The 26,480-nt window shown below is 43.4% G+C and overlaps 2 non-coding genes across 2 annotated transcripts; one reads left to right on the top strand and one right to left on the bottom strand.

The window, feature by feature from the left end:
- Positions 1-11,346: 11,346 nt before the first annotated feature.
- TRNAL-UAG (transfer RNA leucine (anticodon UAG)) lies at positions 11,347-11,428 on the top strand. The gene has a single exon. It is a non-coding gene; the product is annotated as a tRNA-Leu (tRNA).
- Positions 11,429-11,835: 407 nt separating this feature from the next.
- On the bottom strand, positions 11,836-11,917 carry TRNAS-AGA (transfer RNA serine (anticodon AGA)). The gene has a single exon. It is a non-coding gene; the product is annotated as a tRNA-Ser (tRNA).
- Between the last annotated feature and the right edge of the window lie 14,563 nt (positions 11,918-26,480).

The raw sequence follows: 26,480 nt of genomic DNA, 5'->3' as shown, positions 1-26,480 counted from the left end.
ATTCAGATAGCCATGTTTCAGTGAGGATTGTCACATCAATTTCTTGGCTAATGATGAGGTCGGCTATGTCTGAAGCATGTTTAGCTGCGGATCTGCAGTTGATCAAGAGGCATTTCAGTGATTTACCTATGTCGTTTACAGACGGCGTTTGTGGTTCAAAGTCAAAGTCAAAGTCAAAACAAGCTTTATTCGATTAATTAAAATCATAAAAGCAAAGACAATACATATTTACAAATGTACAGATCACATAATTCATATGGTTAAAAATCATTTAAGAAAGTCAAGCCCGGTAGCAATATCTAGTACGTTCAAGTGATTAAAAAGTTGTTACAGATACAATTCATTCCCAATGTAATAAAAAGGCGAATAATTAGCTTAAAAAGATAACAGAATCTACAGTATAGTGAGGTCACCCTTCCAAGTGCCTCGGGGATAGCTTCCTGGCCTTCATACGCATGGCTGCGACCAGAAAGCTAGCAACCCCGAAGACTGTCCTAGTGCTACCTAGTAACTGTAGATAAAGTAGGGCTGGGCGTACTTGGACGAAGCCTGCTTCCCTTAGGATAGGTGCCAAAAACTGCATTCTGCACTTCTTAAAATGGTCACAGAACATTACAAAATGCATGAGGGACTGCTTTGAGAAGTTATCGCAGCTGCATGGAATTGACTCGTCTGCGACCCCCCATACGGGGAAGTCACCTAGGGAATACTGAATAATGTTGAACCGAAATCTGATAAGCAGGTGTCGGTGGTATGGGCGGCTTACAATTTTTAGATAAGGTGCAATTGAGGGCGTGGTCAGGAGGAGGAAGTTGGCTCTGGCTCTAGGTTTAGTCAGTTCCTCACTCTCCCACATTTGCGATGCCCTCCTCAAAAAGTTATCCTTAATCCATTTCACGTCCCCCCTACAAATTGTGTTTGGGTGGCTGTAGAGGTTAGGCCTGCCAAGACTTCCCAGTGCACCTTTTACATATGACAGCCACGAGATCTTTGATGCGTTATCCAGAGCCATGCAGTCCCTGAGAATGATGTGGTTAAGTGTAATATCTTTATTCAGCCAGGTTTTGGCCCAACACACCACTGGGGCTAGAAGGAGCAGGTCAGTAATGTAGCCTAAACCTAACTCGGAGTGTAGTGAAAAAACTGGTGTCGATTGTGGAACACTAAGTAGGGATCTAAGAAACTGGTTTTCCACAATCTGCAAATCGCCAGTTGAGGAGTAGCCCCACAGCGGTGCACCGTAAGTGGCTATGGATAGGCATTTAGTTTTATAGACTTTCAATAAAGCCTCCATTGGTCGTGAGCCAAGTCGCTTTGCAAAACTCATCAAGGCTGAAGTTGATCTAGTTACAGCTAATGCTTTTGCAGACACCTGTGGTTTCCACAAACCCTTCTCCTCAAAAATCACGCCCAGGTATGTAAAGACTTGCACCCTAGAAACCCTCTCTCCACAGCAGGTAAAGGTTCTTCATTTTTTCTGCCTTAGACGTCTCCCAGCCACCATGACATGTGATTTTTTGTTGTTGATCAAAAGATCTAACTTTGTCATAAAGACACCAAACGCGTCCAGTAGCCTTTGCAGCCCCACGCCCGTACGGGCTAGGAGGACCGCGTCATCCGCATATAATAAAACAGGCACTGCACAGCCCCCCACATACGGGATATCAAGTGTGGACCCCTCCAGTGCTTTATCCAGGGAGTTGATATAGAGAGTGAACAAGAGCGGGCTAAAATGCAGCCCTGCCTCACACCTCTTCTGGAGTTAAAAGGTCTGGTGGTTTTTCCTTCTCGGGTGAATCTGATGGTTGCTGACAGGTCTTCGTGGAGTGCAGCCAGGAAGTCTACCAGTGGAGGATCAAACCCGATGCCAGCCAATATAGCCCATAACTTGGCCCTATTGACCAAGTCAAAGGCCGAGGAGAGGTCCATAAAGGCCAGATATAGGTGGCCCTCCTTCGCCCTGGTGTACTTACTGACCAGCATATGGAGGTTCAAACACTGGTCAATTGTGCCCCGTTTCTCGCGGAAGCCATACTGGAGATCAGAAAGGACCCCCTTCTCTCTAGTGATGTTGCCCAATCTACAAAAAATGACTCTGCCAAGAATCTTAACGGCAGAGTCAATTAGCGAAATCGGCCTATAACAGGCCAGATCGCTTCTTGAGCCCTTCTTGTATATTGGAACAATGGTTGAGGTGGACCAGGATTTTGGGAACCCTACCGTAGCTGTTGCATTAAAAACATTGGTGAGTATTTTAGCCCACAGGGGTAATCTTGAGCTGTACAGGTCTGCCGGGACACCGTCGGGCATGCAGGGTGCATGATTGGTTGTTGTCCGACCTTATTTTTAGCCCTAGGTATTTGTATTCTTTGAGCGGTTCTGCTTGTATTTGGCCAATTTCTATATCCGATCGATGTATGCAGGATATGCCACCCCCTTTCTTAAGTTGTCTATCCAGTCTCACGATGTTGTAGTGGGGCGGCACTAGAAGGTCTAGAACTGGCGATGATGATTCAGATAGCCATGTTTCAGTGAGGATTGTCACATCAATTTCTTGGCTAATGATGAGGTCGGCTATGTCTGAAGCATGTTTAGCTGCGGATCTGCAGTTGATCAAGAGGCATTTCAGTGATTTACCTATGTCGTTTACAGACGGCGTTTGTGGTTCAGAGAGGACCTGAACTTGTTGCAAGTTATTAAGGTTGGGTTTCCTGTCATTAAATCTAGGCTTTCTATTGATGTTGATCTGGACTGTTTTAATTACCTCTTCTCTATTGTGCTCCGGCATCTCATAATCTGTTAGTAAGGATAGTGTTTCTTCTTCTGTTAGGTCCTTAGATGTTCTGTCTGGTCTATTATGTCTATTTGATAGAGGCATCGCCATCTCCTTGCTTTTTTCTTTGGGAGTAAAGAATTAGTTCTATGATGTGCTTTATTTTTTTGTGGGTGTTTTCAGTATTTTCATATAGTTTTCCTATCCTAAGCAGAGAGATTTGAACGTCTTGCGACATGATGTTCATTTTTGATCTAAGATCTTCGAGCTCTCTCTTGGTTTGAGGAGCTGTGTTCGTTACTTTTCCCTTTTTGTTGTGTGATTCACCGATTGATTTCCCTTTTTTCTTTTGATCCGGTCTTTACATTAGAATTCCTGACTTTTTGTGATTATTAGTTTTGTTCGTGTAAGGTAGCTTAGTACACGGTGATCTTTCTGAGGTTCTTCGCACCTGGTTAGGAGGGGGTGTCAATGAGTTGGGATTTTCTGTATCTCTGCCTTCCCTAACTTCATGGAGTGGCCTAGAGGAAGGAGATTTGATTTTCTTCTGACCTTCTTTGTTGTTCTCTGTGTATTGCGAGGTAGATTCTGTTCTCTCTGCTTCATTTCTTGGTGTTGTGCTTTTTATACGTCTTGAGTCGGTTACTAGCGTAGATTCACCTTTCTTTTGATCTTCTTTGTTGTTCTCCGTGTATTGCGAGGCATTATCTGTTCTCTCTGCTTCATTTCCAGATGTTGTGCTTTTTATACGTCTTGGGTCAATTACTTGCGTAGTCTGTTGTATATTATGGGATTCTCTGATTATCTTAAGATCTGTAGATTTAGTCTTCCTGGTGTCCGGTGTGTCTTCTAGACGCGTTATATATTGGTTCAATCTTGTGTTCTCCGTGTAACCTTTTAATGTACGGAATATCTCATCAAATTTTTCTAACTCGCCATTTGAGGCTTGTATTAGTACTATACCGTTCTTGTATATAGTCATGTTAAGGTCAGCTCTGCATCTAGGGCAGGGGTCTCCAACCTTTTCTGTAGTAAGAGCTACTTCTGATCAGTGAAAATATTTGTGAGCTACTAAAGGCCAAACAACTCGCGAATTGTTCCCAGAGACCCCCCACACCCAGCTTCATTGACTAAAGGGCCTCTACAGAGCAAAAGCTACCCATTTAGTATATATGTGCAAAGCACAACATGAAACCAGAAAACCTATCCCAGACTCCCTCTTCGACAGATTGTGTGATCCTGGCCTCTGCAGTCACCAGCTAAGTACACTACAATCATAAGAAATTATACAGGAACCTGCAGAGCTGCGTAAAAAGATACCAACATGCTGAAAAACATAAACTGAACGTCTGCCTCCCATACCTGGTCATCCACTACACTTCCCTGTCCTTTAACACGGTAAAGGCACCTCCGTGGTCATCATGCATGACACGGAAACACTTCCACATAGGATCACAAAACAATGACAACACTGTACCAACCACACACCATACGTGGCACAGCTTGCTGGCCATGTAGCTAAGTATTTCAGTGCCCCACAAAAGGGTAATAAGCTCAAGTGAAGTGTTCTGCCTTATGTTCATTGTGCCATAAAATTAACACCATTTTAAATTTCTCCCATTATTTCATTAAATTAAAGCAGCGTTTTAGAGGGATTTAAAAAAAAAAGTTACCTCTTGCAAGTTGTCCCTAGGCAAAAACCGAAGCCAGGAAATTATTATATATTTCTCTCATCATTTCATTAAATGTTACTGAAAATAAATGTAAAATTATGTTCCTGGGTCCGGTTTGTGGCCAGGAATAACGTCACAGCTGCCAAGTTTTCAGGTTGCTTAGGTATGACATCTAAGCAATAATATCTATGGAAACAAATAAATATCACAAATTACCCAACTCTGAGACAAGAAAAGTTCAGGCAAAGCCCTGAAATTGATATAAAACCCCTGAAATGGAAGGTTACGAAACACAGTGTCTGACTTTAAAACAGAGCAGGCCTCGAAAATATTTTAAAATATTACCTAACCTACAGTTTAAACAACTTCAATTATATGCTCTCCCTTTAAAGAGGAAAGTATATTTTTTATGTAGTGTCAAAAAAAAAAAGTAGTTTGGTTATAGACTTAACTCACCACACAAAATGAATGGTCTTGAGAACATTAGTAGAAGCCGACACTTTATTTTCTTTTTTTTTTTAAATAGGATAAATGAAGGTTGAGATGCAAACTCATAATAATAACCATTTTGCCTGCCCAGGACGTTTCAAACGAAGGTTCAAATTGAACAAACACTCACTACCACATTTGACAGGTTATTTGTTTTATCTGCGAGGGAGTTGTTCTTAAGTATACAATGTTTAATAATTTGTAGATACAGATGCCTCACTGTGCAATACTACACAGCGACCTCAAGCCGAGAGTAAGTCAAAACGATTACACATGTAGGCTGCACCTCATGGCCTCGGTTTTTTAAACTACTTAAGGCTTGTTATGAACTAAGCATATGACTTTCCTATTTGGTTCTCCACAAAGTGCACCCAGATGATTTTAAACACTTACCATAACGTGGTCTTACTGCTGGTGGTTGCTGTGCTGATCTGCTGGGATTGCCCATACTACAGGGGCAGAGAGGCACTCTGAACTGAACGGGGCATGCTCCTGCATGTCAAGTGGTAAGTATCATGTCAAGGACACTGCTGGCATCACTCGCCCCTCTGTGGCCTCAATCAATGCGGGTGCTCTGCTGCTGGCATCACGCGGCCAGGCAAAGACCATAGACTTCTCTCTTGATTGGGCCTGGGGCTCCGGAGAGTGCTCAGACTGCATGCTGCCTGCCAATGCAGAGGAGTCATTCAAAGTGCAGCAGCAGTCTTTTAAAGACAACTCAGCGCTGCCGGGAACGGCGTTATCATACAACAGGTGAGTGCCCCAGTCTCTCCGACCTGTAGGCCTGTCAGGAGAGGGCCCCTGATCTATACGATCTATGGGCAACAGTATGCCCTACGGCCTACGCACTCTCCACCTCTCACATGAGGGCTCAGGTCAGTGTTTCACTGGGTGGCAATCATTGTCTGCAAGTGCTTGGGGGAGACTAAAAACTACATTTTAAAAAACATACATCTTCCTACGCCTAGTCCATGCGTCACCAAAGAGCACGACTTCCTCTGTTTCACACGGTGGAAAGGTGCTACTTGACTTGAGCATAGCAGCAGCGGCACCAGGAATGAGAAATTTAAGCTTCTGTCACCATTGTTCACTGCAAACACCCTGCGTGTTCATGGGAGGAAAAGCGCGCCTTGCCAAAAATAAAAGGCAAACCACCTCCCCTCCGATCCATGTGTGGGTACTGCTGGCTGATGGTCATGCTGTGGCAGGGTATGAGGTATCAAGGAGGCCACAGCAGGACTGAGCGAATCTCCGTTTGATTGAATCACGCACGCAGCCAGCCGCAAGGCCACAGCGTGTACAAATTGTATTGTGCATTTTAAGCTTCCGTCTCAGACTCTGTCTCTCCGTAGGCAATCTGACATCACCCGCTTCTTCCCGCCCTAGCTGACTTAATAGCCAATGGTAGCACTCTGAGAGCTGACGTAACACCGGCAAGAACAGATGAGACAAAAAGGCCTAAAAATAAACATAATGACAATGACAGGGTACAAAAGTGAGTATCACACCGCGAGCTACTGGTAGGGTGTTAGCGAGCTACTGGTAGCTCGCGATCGACCGGTTGGAGACCACTGATCTAGGGGCTTGTTTTGTTTTCATTTTTGTGCCATAAGGAATATTGGCAATGGACACTACGTTAAGTAAGTTTGAAATGATATCTCGCCATTTCACCATTTTCCTTGTAAAGAATATCAGGTCGTTTACTTTAGTGCCTCCGACTCTGTTATGTGCGGGGTCTGAGATCAGCGTGTCTGGGTTTCTCCTCAGTAGATTATGTTTGAATTTTTTTGCTGCATTATTGGACATTTTGTGAGGATATCTTATGCTGTGTGAGTTAATGCTTATTCGTTCAAGGCAATAGTCCGCCATGGTATTTGATTGGTAGTGTGCGTTATGAATATAGTGAAGTTTTGTAATAAACTGATCGAGATGAGAGATTAATATCCTTTAGGATATGTTAGCCTTTCCTTTTCTTTCAGCATACCTTTTGTTTAGTCTGTGTCGCCGGAACAGGGAATGGTATTTTAATTTATCAATTATTCATTGTAGTAGAGAGGCAAGTTTCAAGATGGCCGCCGATTCTCACTTGTAACTTAGTTCTGTTTCCCTTGTTGACATCCGATGTTGTATAATGGTCCTTTCTCCATCTTGATTGCGTACTAGTCCACTTTCCCTTCTTACTACTACCCTGTGTTAATTAGCTGGATCTTTGAGGTTCCTTAGAAGTCCTTTCTCTATCTTTCTTGTGTGTATGTCCTCTTATCGTTGTTGATGGGCTTGAGATTAGGTGTCCTCGGTGGCCGCCATTTTAAGGTCAGGCACTCAGAGTCTCAGGTTCCTCTATTCTTTCCTTTCCTTAAATACGATTATTTCTATTCTAGGTGCCTTCGACCGCTCCAAACGCTTGTATCGGATTTATTAAACATTGGTGCTCACCTCCAGTTGAGTGGGGTTCCGCTGTAGCTCTTGCTGTGTGCGCCCTCCTGCCTCTTTGTGCCCCTGGAGATCCCGCTCGGAGAAATGTTCTGATTAAGCGTCGGCCCTCATGACCCACCAGCTGGAGGAGTAGCATCAGACATTTTCCATCTCTTCGTTCACTGATTGCGTCAAGGAAATTGTCCAGTGATTCCAGCCACCGGTTCCATTTGGGACCCAACCTCTGAATGTCAGTCTGTGTCACTGGGGGCGGCACTTCAATGCAGGGATTGGACCATTGTGTTACTTTTCCCTCCGCCATGAAGGAGGAAGATTCTTGTTTACTTTGGCACTTGCCTTTGCTCATTACATTCGAGATCTGCATTTGCTTGGTGCATTCAAGATTTGCACTTGCTTGTGCTCGCTGACTTCAGAACTGGTGTTCGTCCGTGCTTGTTTACATTCAGTGCAATTTTTGCTTGTTTCTGGCACTGGCTTGTGCTTGGTGCACTGTGAATCTTGCATTTGCCAGTGCTCGTTGCTAACAGTCACTTTTGTTCATTCCCCTTCTTGTCGCTGGTATTAGTGCTTGTTTGTGTTCACCGCTATCTTTATTTGTCTCTTGCATTTGCTTATGCTCATTTCGTTACTCTTCTTGCATTCACTTAAGCTTGTTTTATTGCACTCCTTGCATTTGCTAGTGCTTACTTAATTACACTTCGTGCATTTGCTTGCTTTAGTCCAGCTCTTTCATTTGCCACTGCTCGTTGGGCTGTTGCAGCTTTTGTACTTGTCAATGTTTGTTTACTGGAGCTCTGGCTTTTGCGCTTGCCAATGCTTGTTTATGTTTAAGCTTACATTTGCTTGCATTTATTTACTTCAGAATTTGTAGTTGCATGTGTTCGACTACATTTGAAACGTGCATGTGCTCGGGCTTGCTTACATTTAATACTTGCATTTGCTTGGGCTTGTTGCATTCGTGACTTGTATTTACCTGCGTTCTTTGTAGTCGCGCATTACATTTCCCTGTGCTTATTTACATCTGACGCTTGCTTCTGCTCGGGCTCGTCTATTTCAGGCCTTGCAGTTGCCTGTGTTTGTTTATTCTCAATCGTTGCCTTGGCTTGATCCTTACATTTGCTTGTACTTGTTTCATTGCAATTCTTGCATTTGCTAATGCGTGTTCTTGTACATTTGCCAAGGCTTGTTCATCTACATTCATCAATGCTTGTTCCTTCACGCTTGTCAATGTTCGCGCATTTACCTTTGCCAATGCTTGTTTGCTTATAATTATCAATGCTTGTTCCTTTTTACATTTGCCAAGGCTTGTTCTGTTACATTTGCCAAGGCTTGTTCCGTACACTTGCCACTGATTGCTCCTTTACATTTGCCACGGCTTGTTCCTTATTGTTTACTTACATTCATCAATGCTTGCTCAGCTACATTGGTCAATGTTTGTTAGTTTACATTTACCAGTGCTTGTTGCTTCACATGTACCAATGCTTGGTCTCTTGCATTTGCCAATGTTTGTTGTACTATTTCTCTTCTTGTCTTTACCAGTGCTTGTTTTGTAGTTGCTTTACCTCTTACATTTGTCGCATTCGAGGTTTGTACTGGCTTGTACTTGTCGCTAAAGTCACTTCGACTCATCACACTACTTGTTGCTTGTAACAGTGCTTGATTGTGCTCAAGGTCATCTTTGTTTGCTACTTGTGCTTGCCCGTGCTTGTTTCATTTATATTTCTTGCCTTTACCAATGCTTGTTGCTTTACAAGTGCCAGTGTTTGTTTCATTACAGTTGCCAATGCTTGTTTTTCACAGTTGCCAATGCTTGTTTTTCGCAGTTGCCAATGCTTGTTTTGTAGTTGCTTGTGCTTGTTGATTGTGGACACTGCCTGACCTCAAAATGGCCGCTTACAGTCTTCACATGGGGAAGTCTCTCTGGCCGCCTGACTCTAAGATGGCCGCCGCTATGAGATCTTGTTTCTCACGAGATTTGGCCTTTCTTTGCTGCTGCAATCACTCGGCTCCCGTTCAGGCACTCACCGGGTGCAGGGGCCCTCCCCTGGATGCAGAAATCGCCACTGGTGCGGTACCGGCAGCGAACGGCATGGAGATGACCAGGGTGGGCTGCCGCCGTCACGTCCTCCCGCCTTGAGGGCTCACGCTTCAGGGGTGAGTCTCCAGTTCTTTGCGCGTGATCGCGCTCGAATACTCATTCACGGCATTCACCGCTCCACGCAGCCTTCGCAGCCACGGAGCTTCAGGACAAGCATGTCTGGCGGCTTATTCTTCGCCGCAACGCTCTTCTTGATCGCGACAGTCGCGAAGGCGGGCTTTTCACTCGCGCCTCCGGGGGACAGGGTCATGCAGCGTTGCAGGATCAGCACAGGTTACACAGTGCGCCCGATCCCACCCTCATCGCCAGCTGTAGCATCGTGCTACTAATCATGATAGACACCAAGTGTGCATTATCAAAGAGCTTTTTTTTCTGCTTCCTCTTTCGACCCGGTCCCTACTCTAACTGCCTCAAGGTCTTTCCCCAGCTCCTCCCGTTCCTGTTCCTCCCCTTAGCTCCACCCCAATCACTAGACTGCATCACGGTATTACATCCGGGTCCAATAGAGTGATACCTGTGCTATCTTTACCCATAGCACAAGACACCTCAACAGTGATATGGAGTACTCAGGCGCCTGGAACTATGCAGCATGGGAGGGCCAAAATACTAGACAAAGTTCAGTAAATTATGTGGTAAGAAAAGGCAAATTAGGTGGTTTAAAGGGGCACATTTTTTATAGTATTAATTAATATTTCATTTTTACACTTGTTAACAAGGTCTGCACAATGGTTGCACCTCAGTGCCAGTTTAACACCCCAATATAGTAATGTGACCTGCCAACCTTTGTAAAGGGAATTCCACTGCATGGTAGCACGTTTCGCTGATTTTTTTTAAAACTGTTGAACTGATGAAGCTAAACACTAATTTTTGGTAAAATCAGGTAAATTATGCGGCAGGTGGTACAATGTGGGGCAAATGCTGATAATCTTTAATTATGCAAACAAAGCAGTGACCGCACAATTGATTTAGTCCAGTGACCCTGAAAATACAAGTACACTACAAGAACTGTGACGGATTAAACTAGGACTCTTTGTACTGATAATTATCAGGAAGCAATCAAGTTATTCCACATCAAAATAACAAGTGTGTGGACTGACTAACATGCTCTCAGAATGGAGATAACTTGGCGTGAAGGACGAGTGAGAACCAGGCCACATAGTATAACAATAATCTATTCCTGTACCTGTTCTGCTTAGCTTCTTCAGAATGGCGGTCTATCCTCTTTCCTGTCTGTGTCTTGCCTGCAATGTGAACAGCTCTCGGAGCTTCCACGTGGACATACGTCATTTGAGGCACCACCCAATAGTGCTGGGGTTTTAACCAGTACCATGTAGCATTTTGGAACTTTCAGTGTCACTTCTACCTTCTCAATGTGGGCTCAAAGGCCGGGGAATGTAAATAACTGGGATAAAGACATAAACAGCAGACTGTGAAGATGCCACACAAGACATGACGTCACTTGAAAGCTAAGGGTATGCCAGGGAGGCTGGGTGGGTCATTAGGGCTCCTGCCATCAATACATGCAGCTCTTCTGTTATCTTTTTGAATGAACTTAGATCACGTGCTAATAAATTACCCCATCAGTATGAACAATTGGTTCATTAGAAAATTATGGAATTACGTTGCTATATTTAGAGCAGATGTTTCTACGTTGGTGTAATTTCTCAGCTAGTCGTGTTGTTTACAGTAGACTCGAGCTGTCTGGAGAAGACGTGCGATGAGTGGGTGAAAGAGATAACCTTCATTACTCGCACTCACCCGCCCAGCTTTATTTCCACCCTACCCTCCTGAACTTGTAAACCTCCTGACTAGGCTTTCCATACCTAGAGTGGTAGATCTAAGATTTAAAGCGTTATTACATTGAAAATGTTACACATGGTAGCGTGGCCGAGCGGTCTAAGGCGCTGGATTTAGGCTCCAGTCTCTCCGGAGGCGTGGGTTCGAATCCCACCGCTGCCACAGATTTTTTTTAAAACAGCCTTTTAGAGAAGAGTCTCTCATCTTCCTCTCCCCTTTGCTCGCTATACATGCTCTAGCTACACGTCCCTAATTTTTAAAAGTTACACTTCACTCTTTACACTCTCTCTAAATAAATTGCTAGTCTGTGGACTCCAGGAAATCGCCTGATGTGTGCTTCTGTTAATGATATGTTTTGCTTCAGCCTGCTCAGACTGTTGTCAAACCTGTTGTTTAATAAATATTAATGTTCCCTCCGCGTGGCCGTCCCGCCCTTCTCTCTGCAATGTAAGAACGAACCTTGGCTAGGTAAACATTCAAAGTAAATTAAGAAGGAAGGTTTAGCATCCCAAATCAAACTTATGTTAGTAATGTGTTTTTCAGCGTTAAAAACTGAAGCTAAAGGAATGCGTAGTCGGCAGGATTTGAACCTGCGCGGGGAGACCCCAATGGATTTCTAGTCCATCGCCTTAACCACTCGGCCACGACTACCTGCTGAGAGGCTGCCACACATAACCTATCTCATACACAACAAAAGTCTGGTGAACAGCTCCTGATTCCTAATGGAAAGTTCCACACAGGAATACAAATGGTCTATAAATGTTACATTTTATGTGTCATTGCCCAAGAACCAAATTCAGCTCTGCCTGAGGTTGGAGGTCTTCAATTCTTTTTGCTCTGAACCCCTCTAAGCCAAATGTTTTGAAGTTGGAGCCCCCTCCTAAACATTTGGGCAACGATTTCAGGAGAAGTAGGGTCAGGACTGACCGCAGTGGGCTGGGTTTGTGAGATTCTTTCAGGGTTAATTTTGCTATACCTAATCCACACTAAATATAGACCTATAAAAGTATAAATACATCAAACCAAAAGAGAAATTATTCAGCAAACAGGGCTCCCTATAATTGGGCGGGTATGCAACCGCACTCGAAGCACTAATGTTAGCTGCGCCTCTGAGTAGCAGTCTGTCTCGTGTCCCTCGCCCATCCCTTCCCCATCATGCTTGACCATCGCTCCAAGCTTGAAAGAGGCTTCCGTCCCTTTCAGACCAAAGCTAGCTCCCACATGTTTAGTGCCCTCAACTCTAAAGCTGGCAAGAAAAATGTACTTGATGCTTCTTTTATAAAGTAAGACAGACATAATTGTGATGCAATGGGCAACTCACACTCCTGGACCCCAGCGACACTGCACCTGCTTCACTAATGACAGCTACTTCCTTCCAAGCGGACCGTCTCCTCTGCCCTTTGTAAAAGACAAGGGTCCTGTCTTGCCCCATCCGGCTTCCTGCTATTACTCTGAGGCCCAAGCTATGGTATCTCCTCTGCATCAATATTTCCCTCCCATGTGCCACAGTTCCGAGGCCCAAAGCAACAGTGACACTGCAATGTGAACTGAGTTCTACTGAAAGCAAGGAACAATAGTAAAAAAGCCATCATTTTTGTTTAGTTGGCCCTTCACACCACTGGGCTCCAGTGCCACTGCATCTGGTGTAGGCCTGGGCGGTAAACTCGGCTCCGCTTGCAGAGTTGCTGAGTTTTCCCTACTCCACGCTCCGTGTCGAACGCAGAGTTCTGAAAAACTCAGTGGTGCGGAGTGGAGTTCCTCCTCTCTCACAGCTTGCCAACGCTAATTTGGCGAGTGCGGAAAATCCAACGCTAGACCACCTCCAAGTGCGATTTCTCAATGCAGGCGGCTGCGACAGGTCACATTGACAAAGCTGCCGTTTGAGTAGAACATCTACTCGAGCGGAAAAAAGAAGCAGCACCCTCTCGTTCTGCACATGATGCCATACTTGCTGATTTTAAATCGTGAGGCAAACACCCATAGCTAAAAATCAGTGCGACTTACCTCGCTCCGCCGCTTGTGGAACTCCATAGAGCACAGCTGAGTTTTGTTGTCACTTCACGGAGTTCAGCATAGCAGAACTATGCCCAGGCATATTCTACAGCACCAATGATACCTAAAAGCTGTCTTCTCTGCCCATTCTATTGGGACATCACACCTAGGCCTAAGGCCAAAACAGGCTGCATGCCCCTTTGTGTAAACAAAAAAGAATCACCAAATGTCCCCACTCTTTTGCTTGGCCCCTGCACAGTAAGTGGGGTTTGAGCCTTAAGGTTATCAAGGGAAACCTGCATGTAAACAGAAGTGGAAGCATGTACTATCTACGTGGACCCACATGGCCATATTTTTCCCATACCTTTTGTGAAAAAACAATCATAACGTCCTTGAATGGCTATTGCAGTCCTTAAGGGGACTCTTGCTGAAAGAGAGAGGTGGGAGGCAGGCTTCTTTGAAGCCAAGGGAGAGACCGAGAGCTGAAGAAGAAAGAGGCCTTCTCACGAGGGTGCCTGCTACATGAAAAAAAGTAAATATGTACAATTGGTTAATCACCAAGTGTAAAGGCTGCTTGGGAGCCAGTATTGGTTTAATTGATGGAGTCTCTTGAAGCCTCAAACTGACAAAAATTAGCTATTTTTGAGAGGTAACGTAAGAGTGTTATTAGTTTAGTTCTGCAATGTATCCTTTTTATGGACACTTGGTACTATGTTCAGTCTGATTATTTATACAGTTTGATGCCCATTACTAAAATATATACTTTAAATCACTTGTTTTATCTTAAACTCTAAAGCCCAGGTTAGTAAGATATCATGCAGATGCCTGAGTATCTACTGACTAGACTGCAGGTGACTCAGAACGCCGCAGCTAGAGCCATACTCATGCTGGGTCCCAGAGCCCACATGGCTTCACAGCTGAAGTCTCTTCATTTGCTCCCTGTCCGCAAAAGGATTCATTTTAAAGCCATGGTCCTGGCTTTTAAGGCTCTCCACGGTTTAGGAGCTGGGTACATTATAAAAAGAGTCCAATTTTATCATCCACACCGTGCACTCAGGTCAGCAGCACTGCAACTGGCTCGGTCCCCCAGATACTTTCGGGCACGTATCGGGGGTCGTTCCTTCCAGGTGCAAGCAGCAAAGTTGTGGAACAATCTACCAGTCGATCTAAGGTTAACTCAGGATCTCCTGGCATTCAGGAAATCAAAACTTGGCTGTTTCAGCTGTAAACCCCCGAGCTTGGCTTCCCCTACGGGCTGAGTCTTCATCCTGCTTCAGCGCCGGGACACTCAATTGAGTAGCTGTGCGCTCTACAAATAAACTTTTAACACAACATAACAATGCAACACAGCAAGTGAAGATGATGTGCTGCTTTGAGTAAATGGGAGAGAGGAGAACAATGTCACATCTACTTCAGTGTGGCGTTGTTCTGCTGTTTCTCTGTACTGCCATGCATCAGCGCAGGCATCGTTGCATCATAGTGTAATGGTGCCTGCATTGTGGTCAGCATAGTTTTTGTAGAGGAATAGGTCTCTTTCTGTACAAAAATGATGCTTAAAGCCATTTCCCTCTTTGTATCTGCACCGTAGAACACAGGAAATATGAGAAGAGGGAAAATGTGGAGAAATTAAACCATTTCTCCTAGTTATGCCCGCCTCAAGATGCTCATGATTTTGGCGAAAATCTCCTTCCACAATTGTTTGTAGATCGGTATTTGTGTAAAAACTCATGGTCATTGTAGGAAGCTGGTTATTTATATATTATACAATAAAGAGGTATATTGTGCAATGAGCCCAGGTATTCCCTTATGAGTGGATGAGGGCTTACTCTAGCAGTCCCAAGTTGCTCTGCTAGGGAGTAGTGTGGTCAAGCAGCCTTAGGTTTCTGAGAGAGGAGTGTTAGACAACTGCTAAATGCACACACAGCTAATAAACAACGGTGGCTCCTCGAGGGAGTGCTACGAGGTGGTAGGGCGAGAGAGATGCGGGGTGGGGGGTAGTAAACTCCGGCATATGGCCGAACTGAGTTAAGTAAATAAATAAGTAAAATAATTTACATTGCACGCACTGCAACGCCAACTCAGCGATGTAGAATGCGCAATGTAAATAATTTTATTTATTTATTTATTTACTTAACTCCATTCAGCCATAGGCCGGAGTTTACTACTCCCACTCTGCCCCTCCCCTGCCCCGCAGCACTCCATCGAGGAGTCGCCACTGCTAATAAATGATGCACACAACTCAATAAGGAGATTCGCACAAACTTATAAAAATAACAGATATCTCTATATTTAACTAGGCACAGAACCAATACACTCAGGTAAGTACGTTTAGGAGGAGAAATGCGCTTCAGTTCAACACAGTGCAATTTTCAGTACCTGCAAAGTTACTGCATGGGAGAATATACAAGAATGGCATATAGGTAGATTACAGTGACTTACATGACCAAACTCATGGACTTAAGGTGAGTACTGGGCCGGTCCAAGGCAGCATCAAGAGGTCACACTGGTCTCACTGGTGTGGCAGTGTGCAGAGGTGCAATACAGCATCGGGTACCCAGTGTTAGTGTAGGGGGATTGTTGTTTGTGAAAAGAGGCAACAGGTTTGGACTGGGAGGCCAGGTGGGCTGAGCCTATGGGGGGCTCCGGCCTCGGGATGCTTGGGGACATGGGAACACCTTTGGTTCTTTTCTCTACAGAAGAGGGACAGAGCGTTCCAATAGCTTATAGTGGATGTGGGGGAAAGCACACAGGAGTGTTAAAAATGCCCTCACACACAGCAAGCTGTGTCATGCTTCATCATAGGGCTGCTAACACACCTCCCCGCAGACCAACACTGGAGGTGGAGCAATAGGGAGGGGGAAGACTATGCAACATAAAATAACAGTGATGGGGTCTCTGAAGTGAACAAAGTGTGCCGATATAGTGTTAACAACTGGTTTCAGGGAATCCCTCTTCCAGTTTTAATAGTGGGTACCCTGACCAAATTAAAAATGAAACAGTGGATGATGGGTTGGGGGAGCCTATAATGAGACACCCACACCTCCACTCTTCAGAACATCTACATGTTTCAGCCGGCAAAATGTACCACCCCGGCTTTCATCAGGACTCTCAACAATATGATCCCTTAGGTGCTAGACCTACCTTCTTTTAAATCAGGGGTTAAGGCAGAGTCACCCTACTGAGTCTCTGCTCAGTTTTGATGTGGTTGAGCCCTTCGCTCTCCATGAGGAACCGAGTTTATTAAAAATCTCGACTTGAAATGGCAGGGGAGTGAGCACAGCTCCCTATAGTCACACTTATATTAGGGTGAGCCGTGGCCAAGTAATACTTTGTCTCTCCTGGTGCCGCATAGAAGAACACTACGGTGCTGCCGAGGCTCCGGTTAAATGATTAATAAACTCGGTTCCTCTTGGAGAGCAAAGGGCTCTACCACATCAAAACTGATTAGAGAAAAGCCCCCTTGTGCCTCATGCCTTATGGATGTAGACAGTGGGGCACATGTGCCCCCCTGTGTGCATGTACAGACATTTCAGCACTGCATGTTGACGTTCCCATTGTGGTACCTATTTTATGGGCACCGCCAAAGGAAAAGTCAACCAATGACTTAAAAAGTCATAATAGGGTGGGCAGTCTCCTCACAGGTTTGGCAGTCCGGCGGTGGGGCGGTCCCATTGCCGCACTGTAAATCTTGTAATCGGACCCTGAGTGAGGACTCCAAAAAGTGGAAAGAAGAGCAAGTGCATACACTATACCAAGGGAAGGTAGCATTGCAACAAAGCGAAAGAGAAAGAGAGAGAGAGAGAGCGCACATCTATACAAGATATACACAAACTCGCTCTCAAATTACATTTTTACACCAAATTGATATTCATACACATGTGTCAAAAAAGATACAAAATCATATACATAAATGTACATATGTATATTGCACCACTATATATATATTTCTGCCCAAGTGGCCACGAAGACATGGGGCATTTTGAATTTGTGGAGTTATCGAATTTATTCGTGGCCCGCCAGGTATCAGGAAGCTGCTGTTTTTACGGCGGGCCGAGACTGCTGGGCGAGGCGCGTGAAACACAGTCGCGTCTCAAAACCTGATTATCCTGGGGTGTGTGGCCTGAAAGAAGGGGACAGAAGGTAATCACTGCTGAAAACATCGAGGCGGCTTTCCAGTGCAGTGGACAGAAGGTATGCAGCCTGATGGGACTGGTAGTCCCCAACAATAGCGCAACCCGACGTTTCATTGGAAGTGAGGCTTCTGGACTTTGTTTAAAGGAGCCCACGGTAAAAAGGTTAGCACGCCCTTGACTTTGCATCTGAGGAAGGCACAAGCCGAAACCGGTCATGCACTGAAGTCATTAAAAGCAACCTCTGAAACCCGCATGTTGTCCTTGGTTTCTTCATTACGGCGGAAGGAGAAAATTATTTAATTACTAGCGCCCTCCCATGATGCGCAACCAAGGACCCTTTCTGCACACGTGGCACGAAGACATGGGGCATTTTGAATTTTTCGAGGTATCGAATTTATTCGTGGCCCGCCACCCGCTTACCAGGTATCAGGAAGCTGCTGTTTTTACGGCGGGCTGAGACTGCTGGGCGAGGCGCGTGAAATACACTCGCGTCTCAAAACCTGATTATCCTGGGGTGTGTGGCCTGAAAGAAGGGGACAGAAGGTAATTGCTACTGAAAACATCGAGGCGGCTTTCCCGTGCAGTGGACAGAAGGTATGCAGCCTGATGGGACTGGTAGTCCCCAACAATAGCGCAACCCGACGTTTCATTGGAAGTGAGGCTCCTGGACTTTGTTTAAAGGAGCCCACGGTAATAAGGTTAGCACGCCCTTGACTTTGCATCTGAGGAAGGCACAAGCCGAAACCGGTCATGCACCGAAGTCATTAAAAGCAACCTCTGAAACCCGCAATATATATATATATACATTCATCACACAAAGGGTGCTCACATTGAAGACTCCTCAGACCAGGGATAATTAACGCCTTTAATTGTGGTTTACAGCCTTGCAGATTTTCATGCTCCCAACACTGAAATCGCCAGCCCAACGCGTTTCGAGCACCAGCGTGCTCTTGTTCACGGGCAAAGTGGAGGAGAGTAAGAGCAGTCTTTCAGGGAAACGCCTGATAACTCCAAGAAGTCCCGCCTAGTGGGCGTATACATGCACAGCATGCTGGTACTTCGAGTTCCCCTGATGTTTAACCCAAGTGGGTGCCGCCTCATAACTCCCAGTAGTCCATAAATACACGCTGGTGTATGCCGGCAATGCCGCCGTGGAAAGGCATAGGACCGCAGGCATCGTAATATGGTTGGCGGTGTCTCGAAGACACCGCCACCATATGTACGCACTTTGGAAAAGCGGCGGACGGTCTTCCCGTCCACCGAAGACCCCCAGCCATCCTAATGTGGCAGGGGGTCATTTCAGGGAGGATGGCGGACGGAATGCCCCCGCCGGGCCGGCGGTGGCTACCGCCAGCCTGGCGGGGGCAAGCCATCTGCCTTCCTAATCGGCCACTAAGTCCTGATAATTCAATATAGAACCCAAAATGAATGTGTGTTCTCATCTAGTCATAGTCTTAGGGAGGAAGGTGCTGAGATCGGAATGGGCAAATCCATAACATCTACTTATTCAGTCATGATAGTAGTATGACTGTATTCTATTAACAATCTATAAAATGTCAAATAATCTCATACCAGCAATACATATTAACTCATTTCATTCTCAAATATAAAAATAAAACAAAGCCCAGAAATGAGCGGTCGAAATGCGTCATGGCAGGCACAAGCCTGTAAGAGACTTATGTGCCGTTGATGTAATAAAGCACTTTTTGAATTTGCAGGACTTGCATATATATATATATATATATATATATATATATATATATATATATATATATATATATATATATATATACATTTATATCTATCTATCTATCTTTCTATCTTTCTATCTTTCTATCTATCTATCTATCTATCTATCTATCTATATATATATCAAAAAAAGGATGCCACTTGCTTGGAGATGCACTCAAAGATCAAAGCAGGACCCCATTATTTGCAATAAGGTGCTTTATTTCCTTGCAAACCAGTATTCATTTAAAAAAGTTCAGTGCGAAAGGTCCTACGCATTTCAAAGCTCCTGCTTCTTGTTCACGGACCGGCACTGTGATTGAGGTCATCTTTGCAAGTCCCTCATTTAAATTGCAATTATCTGCCCCCAAGTGGGCTGGCTCCGGTGCTCAGTTCTTAAAGCATCCTGGGACTTGTAGGTTTTATTTTGCCAGTATTTTTCCAAAGGTATCTGCCATACAATCCTGTTTTTTTGTGTAATTATTAACCCTCCAGTGGGTATTTAAAAAGGAATCCAGTTCAGAATTAAAACAAACGTTGTCTTTCTGCACTTACGAGATTCCAGTATCTCACTGCAGACCATATATTTTCCATGGCGGTGCGAACTCCACGACCTAGGCTGGCCGTGTTACATATCAAAAAAAGGTTGCCACTTGCTTGGAGATGCACTCAAAGATCAAAGCAGGACCCCATTATTTGCAATAAGGTCCTTTATTTCCTTGCAAACCGGCATTCATTAAAAAAAGTTCAGTGTATATATATATATATATATATATATATATATATATATATATATATATATATATATATATACATATGGCCCTGTAGATGTAAGCGTCTCAGTTTCAGAGAGAAGCCACCGCCATGCTGATCTCCAAAAAGAACAAGTAGCATGGAAGTGAATAATCAGAAACAGAGTTACAAAACAATCAGTACAGAGAAAGAGTGACATTTCTCCCTAACAAAAAATCCAGATGGTGCTACATTAAAAGCAATGTCAGCCAATTAAGACCAGCAATGGAGGCTGCAAAGACTATAATCCTGAAAGATACCATAGAAAAAAGAACCCAAGAAAATAACGAATTCACTCGGCTTGAAATGGAAAAGGTGAAGGAAAAATCAATATTAGAAATCTCAGATAAGATATCCATTCTGTTTATATAACAACAATACTAGTCAGGCAGAACAAACGCTGACTAAGAATTAGAGGAAAAAATTAAATATTTAATGAGTGGAGATGCCAGAGAATAAACTAGGCCACCACATGTAAAACACACACTCCACCAAGCTATTACTCTTACTTGACAGCACTAGGAGGTGAGTAATCCCACAGGGACAAAACCAAAGACCAAAATCCAATCTACTGATAACATAGAAGCTATACAATAGCTAAATTGGCTCATTAGAGAAAAAAATGTCATTTAGAAGCCGAGAAAATCGAACCAACAGCAAGTAGAAGGGCAGTAATCTGACAGTCCTTAGTATATCCTGGTATATAGGTAAAAAGAACATCTTCCAGAAAGGAATGCAAACCATAATAGAATGGGACACATAGTCATAAGATTAGCCCCTAAAGAGCGAATATTAAGACACCTCAAAGAGCACAATAAAAGACATTTCCAAAGAAATTCCCACAGGAAATATGTTCATTTAAATAGGATGAAACCATTATGTGACATATGGAACCATCAAAAATACCATAGCAACGCCATGGCCACGTATACATCCAACTCCAACAAAAAGAGAAGTACATGTATGGAGAGTCTTTGGTCAAATAGAAGAGTCATCACTGGAACATTGATACCAGTGTCAGGGGAAACTCCCATTACAACGCAGGCATTACAACATAATGCCATTGCAATACATTCATTACAACACATATGCCATTACATTGCATGCTATTACAATGCATGCCATTACAATACATATGCTGTTACAACGCATGCTATTACAATCAGAATTAAAGTAAGTGCTTTAGGTAAGTGTTTTGTTAAGGTATATATATATATTTGGGGATCAGTATTGATTTTAATTTTAGTTTTTTGTAATTTAAATATATTAATATTTATGAGGATGTAATATCCACCATCTGGCACGGGATGCAAGGGAATTAGGGCTTTTGTGTGGGGGCGTGTACTAACACTCAGTTAATAATTTTAATCCTTGGCTGTTAAGCAGTATTGATTTCAATATACATTTTTAGCTATTTTAAAAGAATGTAAATTAATGCTTATGAGGGGATAAAACCCGCCCTCTGGCAGCGGACGTAAGGGAATTAGGTTTTTTGCCTGGGGGGTGTATTAATAATTAGGTATTCATTTTAATACCTAGGTAGTAATCACTAATCATTTTAATAATATTTTTTAGACATTTAAAAATATTTAAAAATAATGCTCATGAGGATGTAACACCCAGCTTGTGGCGCGGGATGCTAGGGAATTATTGTTTTTCGAGTACAAATTTAAATATATGGGTATAAATCAATATTAATTTCCATATTAACTTTATGTTATATTAAAATAATATAAAGTAATGCTTATGAGGGTGTAACACCCACCCTCTGCAGGGAATGCAGGGGAATTAGGGGTTTTGAGTGGAGGGGGGTTTTCATACTCAGGTATTCATTTTAATACACAGGTATTAATCATTACTGATTTTAATATTAATGTTTAGTCATATTAAAATATGTTTAATTAATGATTATGAGGGTGTAGCACCCACAGTCTGGCAGGGGATGCAAGGGAATCAGAGGTTTTGGGTGGGGGTGTGTATTAATGCTTAGGTATTGATTTTAATCCCTAGGTATTAATCACTTTTCATTTTAATATGCTTGTTTAGAAATGTAAAAATATTTAAAATTAGATTTATGAAGAGGTAACACCTATTCTCTGGCACAGGATGAAAGAGAATAAGGGGTTTTGAGAGGGGAAGAGTACTATACCCAGGTATTAATTCAAACATATGGGTATTAATCAGTATTGATTTTGATATACATTTTTAATTATATTAAAATAATTAAAAGGAATGCTTATGAGGGTGTAACACCCATCCTCTGGCAGGGGATACAAGGGAATTACAGGTTTAGGGTGGGGGAATTTAATAATACGCAGGTATTTACTTTAATACTTAGGTATCAATCCTCATTGATTTTAATATTAATGATTAGTTATATTAAACTATTTAAAATTAATGCTTATGAGGGTGTAGCACCCATCCTCTGGCAGGGGACACAAGGGACTCAGGGGTTTTGGGTGAGGGAGTGTATTAATACTAAGATATTAATCACTATTAATTTAATATTATTTTTGAAAAACAAGGTATTTATATTTGACCAAATCAGTACAAGCCACACAAACACATCTGCCTTTCTCTGCTATACCGAGAAACCCCACCAAATTGAAGAATTTATTCACTATGCAGCAGTTTAGCAGATGTTTTGGGGGGTAAACAAAGGAGCTCCATTGATGCAGGGGCTACCATGGCCCAAGGAACGCTGTTGAGCGTCCACAAACAAAAACATCTTCAAGTGGAATTATTTGAAAGAGCTGGCTGAGGCAGCTCCTTCGGCTAAATACCTGCTGCTGAGATTTCTATGTCGCAAGTTAGAATTACAATGGGACAACACTTTCTTTCATCATTCCAGTATAGATATAAACAGTTTTATAAGGAAAAGAGGCACTCCAAAGCGGTTTCTGTAAGTCTGTTATTCACTGTTCACACGGATACCAAGTCAACGCGTTTCGACTATTCAGCCTTGATCACGGCTGGTGGTCCTACATTTGTTTTTACCTTTATATCATTGCAGCCCATGCCTTCCTGCTGCATTATGGTACATGTAGCTGTTCACAGAAATCATACAAACATTGCAACATAAAATCAGCTCAATAAATTCACACAATGTTGGTACGTCATAAAATATACCAACATTATGTTTTATTTATTTATTTATTTCGAAGTTTTATATAGCGCTTAAAGACCCGGGGGTATCAGAGCGCTTTACAGCATAACATGACAAGGAAACAAAGGCAATATAGTGCAGTGGGTATCATCAAGGATATTGGGGACCAAGAAATGCAGCAGATAGTCATGGGCTGAAATGGTATATAAGTTTTTAAAAAGGCCGTGATCAAGACTGAATAGTTGAAACGCATTACAGAAACTGCTTTGGAGTGCTGCTTTTCCTTGTTTAAGAAGACTATTGAAGTAGTCTGACCTCCAGCGAGCACAGGCAACAAGAGCGCGCCCTAGCAGACTAATTTGAAAGGACTGATAAACAGTAACATCTAGTTATAAATGTTATAACAAGGAGATCCTAGCTTGCAGTCACCTTTTATCTGTGCATTTAGTTATGTGAAACTGCATTCCAGTGTCTGTGCATTTAGGTACTTGAAGTTGCACGTCACTGTTTGTCTGTGCATTTAGTTACTCAAAGTTGAACACCCGTGCTTGAGCATTTAGATACTTGAAACTGCACACCAGTGTTTGTCACATGATACGTAATGAAGGGAGACGCTGCACTCTGTATGCATCCTAAACATAATGGTCACATTATAAGTAGCTACTGCCATACCGAGCAGGTATACCCTGACAATCAGTGTGCAAGCCCACCCAAAACACCCAAAGAAGCTCTGTAGTGTAGGGTAGGGTGACCAGGCATCCCGGATTTGCGAGAACAATCCCCGGGTTTCGACCGCTGTCCCAGCAGATTTCAGAAAATTAAGCTCATGTCCCAGTTTTCAGAGAGGGCGGGCTGAAAATGGTGGGAGGTATCTTTTTAGGTTTTGCAAAGCAGGAATAGTCAGCAGCTGTTGTAAGAAAGCAATTGAATTGACTGGCATGCTATTGGCTATAAAATCAGCATTTTATGTATGTTCTTACTGCCTCTTCTGTAATTCTCTGCTAAGGAGCACTGTCATTCTGTGGGCTGGGTTGAAGTAACATTGTAGTCCTTCTTCTATTTTTGTGAAATGTCCCCATTTTTGGCTTCAAAATTCTGGTCACCCTAGTGTAGGAAAGTCAATTTTCTAACACGATTTTTTATACTTCTGACCTAATCACATAAACATATATCCCAAGAGAGTATATATTGCAAAGCAGGAAACAGAAAAATAGCAAAAAACATGGGCGTGTTTAAAACTAATGAATTTTATCTTCATATTTCATAAAGTTTACTCATATGAAACAATTATAATTAACAAGAAGCGAGCATTCAATGATTTTGGCCTTCACTGTTACAATTGTATACACTTTTTCACAATCACAATCGATGAATCTTAGGAATGAAGTGTACGAGTCGATGTTTCGGTCTCTAGGCTTTCGTCAATGAGACCATCTTCAGGACTAAAAATGTTTAAAGTGGTTGACCCCTGAGTACTGTTAGGGAAATTCGACAGATTCATAGAAAACGGCTCAGGGGCACTCGTTAGCGCATCAGCTGATGATGCGCTAAAGAGCTAAAGAGCACGGTGGTACCTCCAACTCCCCTCCCCCCCGAGTGGGGAGGGGGGGCCGGCCGACCACTTTGCCAGGGTCGGTTGTTGTTCCCAGTCTGGCCCTGACATATCGGACTGTCTCGGAGCTGCCTCTGCAGTATTTGATATCCAAAAATCAAGAAGAAGAAGTGTTGTGAGGGTGCAGTACTATAGACTGTAATTAGGTATCTCTTGAGATCTCTTTTGGCCGCAAATGGCTCGGGGAAGGATATGGTGCAGGGGTGAGAGGTGACAATTGAGGAGCTGGGGATGCATGTTCAAGTCTGGTGCCAGCCTGACCATTTAATTTTTCCGAAGTGTAGGGATAGGTGTGCTATATAAATAAAAGCTACAAATGTGAAGTACCATAAGAATTCAATGCAGCGGGGCAGGCAAGCAGTGCCATGTAGGGGAGTTGGTTGGAGGGGAAATTAAACAAGGGCACTGCACTGCAAATTATACCTAAATTAACCAACCAATAAAAGCAAGCAAAACAGCAGTGGCCTCGGAGGGGTGGTGGGGGCTGCGAGCAGTCTTGAATCCAGGCCGGGGCTGGCCTAGGGCACAGAAGTGAGGAGTGACCCGCCACTTCCCACCTGGGGTCAGCGGGCGAGAGGCTCTGTGCTGTGCCCCCAACCTGAATCCTGGTAACACTAGTCCTTCGGGGATGGCTGGTTCCAAAATGGCGCCTGTCGGACTCAGCGGCTGACTCTGGGAGAGAGGAGAGTTGCATCCCAACACCGGAGCACTCTGTCCACTGTGTAGAGGTAGGCTGCAGTTCCCCCATGACGACCGCTGCCCCTGGTGGGAGGGACATCACACCCATACATGTGCCAGGTTGCTACATTATCTCTGGAACATGCCTGGCTTTAAAATGGCGGCTGCACACCCGCACTGGATCTGCGCACTTGACCTCCCAGAAGCAATTGCCGTGGTTATTATCTAAAACAGCAAGGATCGGAGGGGGGAGAGCATAGGCCGCCCCCTTGTTAACCTTTGCGGACTCTGCTTACTTGGTTCGGCCCAGCACAACCTGTATCCAGTATGTTGCTTCCCTCCCCCAAAATCCTGAGAAAATCTCTTTGTATATATATATATGTATATTGAGATAACTCTGACCACTAGTATATGTAGTAGACCTTTTACTCACTACCATTCCTATGTGATTCTTAGAGTTTATCCATTTGTATCTCTTCTTTGAGTGACTTTACAACTTGTACATTTGCAATTTTCTCTGTTTGTATCTCTTCCTTGTGTGACTTTACAACTTGTACATTTGCAATTTGTTTCTGTTTGTATCTTTTTTGTAACTCATGTAATCCTAAGTCCTTATGTATCGCAACTAGTACTTTTGTAAAGCGCTCTGACAACTTCGGGTAATGTTCGTGCTATATAAAATCGCATTAAATATAAATAAATAAATAAATAAATAAAATAAATTGTGGGTGAGGTTAGGGGGCAGCACAGGGAGAGTAATTGACGGCAAGCAAATTAAGCGAGGGAAGTTTCATTGCACACGCACACAGAACACTTAAGTAGCAAAGACGCAGGCCAACCAAAAAAAGAGTTATATCAAAGTAAAAATAACCTGAACAGTAGGAACACATTTAAGAGGGCCAGTCCTCATGGGAGGATACACAATTCCAAAAGGAGGGACTACTAACTGTATTCACCAATGAAAAGTCAGCATTTCTAAAGGACAGCAATAGGAACCAATGAAAGAGATGGGTGTTTTTCAATCACATATCCTAGATACAGCATGTCTCAAAGAGACAGAGCAAGCGCTGCCTAGAAGAGACCTAAACAAGCATTGAAAATGCAAGAGGTCTCGCCCTCGTTTAAGTTAAAGCAATTCTGTTTGTAATTAGGTGTCTTTTTAGCTTTGCTTTT

This window comes from Lissotriton helveticus, chromosome 12, assembly GCF_964261635.1.
Source record: "Lissotriton helveticus chromosome 12, aLisHel1.1, whole genome shotgun sequence".
Taxonomy (NCBI): domain Eukaryota; kingdom Metazoa; phylum Chordata; class Amphibia; order Caudata; family Salamandridae; genus Lissotriton; species Lissotriton helveticus.
This window is presented reverse-complemented; position numbering and strand designations above follow the sequence as displayed.